This window comes from Macaca mulatta, chromosome 16 (genome assembly GCF_049350105.2).
Source record: "Macaca mulatta isolate MMU2019108-1 chromosome 16, T2T-MMU8v2.0, whole genome shotgun sequence".
NCBI classification, from domain to species: Eukaryota; Metazoa; Chordata; class Mammalia; order Primates; family Cercopithecidae; genus Macaca; species Macaca mulatta.
Window position 1 is genome coordinate 37,168,049 of NC_133421.1, and position 4,590 is coordinate 37,172,638.

Consider the following 4,590-nt stretch of genomic DNA (forward strand, 5'->3'; position numbering starts at 1 on the left):
TTTTTCTTTTTTTTTGAGACGGAGTCTCGCTTTGTCACCCAGGCTGGAGTGCAGTGGCGCGATCTCAGCTCACTGCAAGCTCCGCCTCCCGGGTTCCCGCCATTCTCCTGCCTCAGCCTCCCGAGTAGCTGGGACTACAGGCGCCCGCCACCACGCCCGGCTAATTTTTTGTATTTTTAGTAGAGACGGGGTTTCACTGGGTTAGCCAGGATGGTCTCGATCTCCTGACCTCGTGATCCGCCCGTCTCGGCCTCCCAAAGTGCTGGGATTACAGGCTTGAGCCACCGCGCCCGGCCCATCACGGTCTTGATGGTAATGAAAACCCATTCACTTCTTTGCCTGGTGGTCTGACCAATGGCCCCTATATGTCCTGCCTGAAGCTCCAGGGACTAGCTCCAGAACATGCTGGAAGGAGGGCTTGGCTCTCTGCCATAAATTACAAATTATCTTATGGGCATCCCATCCACCCATCCATCCATTCTTTCAACATGTGCTTGTTGAGTACCAGCTCTGTGCCAGGTCCATACAGACAGTCTGTGCCTGGAGGGAGCCTGTAGTCTTGTTGGGGGACAAAGATGGGTTATCAGGAGAATGCAATGCAGCGTGACATGTGCTGTGATATCCAGGGCACTTTGCAGGGGACCTGATCCTGTCTGTGATGAGAGTTCACAAAGAAAGTGCGGTCTTAGGGCTTGAAAGGTAAACAAGACTGAACCAGTAGAGTAAGGAGGAGGAGTCAGGGACAATATGCTTACAAGAAGCAAGAGCATGGGAATTGCCTGGAGATTTTCCAAACTGCAGGACCCAAATGAGGATCTGAAAACAATTGAGTCTGGCATATTGTTGACTGCAGGCAGGAGTGGTGAGGGCTGAGGTGGAAGAAGAAAGAGAGAACTGGATCTTATAGGGACATGTTTAGGCACCTTTTGAGCACCTCGCAAGTTGCAGAGGGGGGTGGATTTGAACACGTATAAAACAAATTTTGTGGCTGGGCACGGTGGTTCTCGCTTGTAATCCCAGCATTTTGGGAGGCTCAGACGGGCGGATCACGAGGTCAGGAGATTGAGACCATCTTGGCTAACACGGTGAAACCCCATCTCTACTAAAAATACAAAAAAATTAGCTGGGCATGGTGGCACGTGTCTGTAGTCCCAGGTACTCAGGAGGCTGAGGCAGGAGAATCGCTTGAACCCAGGAGGCGGAGGTCACAGTAAGCAGAGATCGCGCCACTGCACTTCAGCCTGGGGCACAGAGCAAGACTCTGTCTCAAAAAAAAAAAACAAAACTGTGGACCCATTTGGAGAGACTATGGAAGATGAAAGGAACGGTCAGAGCACCTGGAGTCAGATTTGGGGTCCCGGATCCTCAGAGCTGTAAATACGATACCCAACCCCGAGTCCACCCCTCCCTACTGACTCAGGGTGTGCCAGCCACCCAGGAGGGCGCTTCTTTTCAAGGGAGAGCGGTCTTCTTGAAAACAGCCCCATGCGCCTCCCTAGCCCGCTATCCTGTGATCCTCTCTTAAGATGTTCTTAAGAACATCTCTTCTTCCTCAATCAAGGATTTGATGACTGTCACCGCCCATACCCTATCTTCTCTCCTCTAGGTTGGGCGGTCTCAGGTCTTAGAAATCATTCCTGGCTGGGTACGGCGCCTCACGCCTGTCATCCCAGCACTTTGGGAGGCCAAGGCGGGCGGATCACGAGTTCAGGAGATCGAGACCATCCTGGCTAACATGGTGACAACCTGTCTCTACTAAAAATACAAAAACTTAGCCGGGCTTGGTGGCTGCCGCCTGTAGTCCCAGCTACTTGAGAAGCTGAGGCAGGAGAATGGCGTAAGTAAACCAAGAGGTGGAGCTTGCAGTGAACCGAGATTGCACCACTGCACTCCAGCCTGGGCGACAGAGCGAGACTACGTCTCAAAAAAAAAAAAAAAAAAAAAAAAATTCCTGATGCTCCCTCATATGTCCAGCCATCCCGCCTTTCTAGGATCCCTGGAGTTGTGCCACTGTGGGCCCCAGGCCCAGCCTGCACAATGCTGGGTTGCCTCAAGAGCCCCTGTCTTAAAGCCTGCCTCACATGTTCAGATATAAACTTCCTAAAAGCCACCTTTGTGACCCAGCCCCAGCTCTATCTCCGGCTTATCAGCCACCTGCTTCTGAGGACAAGCTGCCTCTTGTAAGCCAGAGGCCATTTCCTCTCCCCGAAGGACTTGCAGCCAATCTCTGATGGCCCTGTCCAGGAGAGGCAATGGACAAAGTGCAGGGTAGGTGTTTCCTGGTGGTGACACCTTCCTGAGATAGTACAGAGACCCGTCACAGGGAAGGCCCCAACAAAGACTGAAGAAGCCAGCCAGGCAACTACCATATGTTACTCACAGTTCATTAGGAGCCACAGAAAAAACCACAGTTACCTGCTCCATTAGTTAAAGGAGAAGGGGATGGGGCAAACCAGAATATTGAATAAGACCTGGCAGTGTGGGGCCCTAGATGTGACTGCCAGGCAAAGGGGAAGCTTTTGTAATGAATATGACAGCTGGCGGCTTCCCGCTGGCCCTGGGACACCGCTTTGAGATGAATTCATCGCTGATGGGGCCTGGCTGCTGGTGATGCAATAGCCCCCCAACACTGGGTCAAAAAAAAGAATCAAAGAAGGTCCCGAAAGCCTATGTCTTAGAAGAAGGCTGTAGGGGGAAGTCAGAGGGTCTCAGTAAAATAGTAGCCATCCTACTTGGAAACACTGAATTTTGTTCCAGCTCCATCAAAGGAGGCCAGAGAATGGAGGGCTGAGCCAAGGGCACAGCCTTCCTGGAAGCAAATCTGCATTCTCTGTGTTACTCACAAGGTGTGTGACTCTAGACAAGTAACCTCACTGCCCTGAGCCTACATCACAGGATTGGTGTGGAGAGTTAGATAAAACTGGGATGCAGATTTTACACGTGGTGAATGTTGTTCCTGAGGGTGAAGCTGGCCTCCTTTTTCTTCTGGCTCCTTAAGAGCCTCAGGCCATGGGAGACACTTCCTCCAAGGTGAGATAAAATCGGGGCATTGTCCTGAGTGTCTGAAACCGTTTGTCTCTCCCTGTCCTTCCTGGCTCTTGCTTACTTTGCCCTGAGCAGGTGGCAGGCCACTGTGTGGCAGTGAAGGAGCCAGGCCTGAAGGGGGACTGGGGTGGCTAGCCTGTCCTGTGTTACTGTAGCATCCCACCCAGCCTGGCCTCGCTCCAGGAGCCCTCAACCTGGGTCCCTCTGACCTCTAGGACCGCCCTGCAGAAAGCACCAGGGCCTTTCTCATAAAAGCTCCACTGGCTCCAGGAGTGTCTCGGTGGCATAACAGCCCAGGCCATGCTCTAGTACACCTAGAACTATAGTTATCAGCTCTTAATCCTGTGCCCTGCAAACCCACATTCCAACCACACAGAACCTTCTGTTCTCTAAACATCCCCACGCTTCTGCATCTCTTCCCAGACTGTGTTCTCCGCCTGAAACATTCTCCCGATAACGCGCCTCCTTATCCTGACCACACAGATCATCACACTCTGATAACCTCAGAAACATGCATTGACCTTCAACTGCGTGCAGTCAGGGTGAGGAGGGGTGAGGGTACCAAGAGACTGAGGGTCTGGCCAGAGATTAAGACCCATAATTTCTTCCAAACTACAACCTGTTCTGTTCAACACACACATACACACACGCACGCGCGCGCGCGCACGCACATGCACACATCACCCTCCAGGCCTTCGTTCACTCTTCCCTCTCCTTGTGCTCCTTCCCCTATCACCTCGTGCCAAATAAGACTGAGCTCTTAAGCCTTCACTCGGATGCCATGTCTTCCAGGAGCCCTTGCCTGGTGCCCTTCACCCAGAACTTCTGCCCTGGTTTGGACCTCCCTCAGGGTACCCATAATGCATGTGTGAATTCTGGCTGGCTCCATGTCCTCAGTTCCCCCATCTGTTAAATGGAATAGTAACACCTAACCCATGGTGTAGTTACCGAGTTGATGCAGTACAGTAACTGCCTTGTACTAAGTGCTGAGCAAATGTCAGTTTTTACCACCAGCACCAGCAGCAGCAGCAGCAGCAGCATTTTAATCTCTGTATCTTTAGCACTGAGCACAGGGCTGAATACATAATTGGTGCTAAATACTTGCTTGGTGGGTGGGTGGATGGATGGATGGATGGATGGATGGATGGATGGATGGATGGATGAGAGATCTAGTATGTTTCCAAAATAAGAAACAATCTTTGCTGGGGGACGAGGGGACTAGGAAGAGCCTGAAAGAAACTAACCTTCATTGTACACCTGCCACGCATCAAAGCTCAACGTATATAAGTTGTCTAATTTAAGCCTCGCAATAGCAAGATATTACTGCAGAATGAGGAAGTGGCTATTCTGAGAGGTTAAATCGGCGGATCAGTGTCACACAAGACATAGTCAGGACCAGGGACTTTGATGGTCCTCGATACCTGGAAGAAGGAGGAGGAGGGCTTGCTCCAGGCCTTGGCTGCTGCCAATCTTACACTGGAAATTCCTAGGGCATCTCTGTGGGCAGGGCAGGGCCACCCCACCCAGGCTCTCACATAAAGTCTC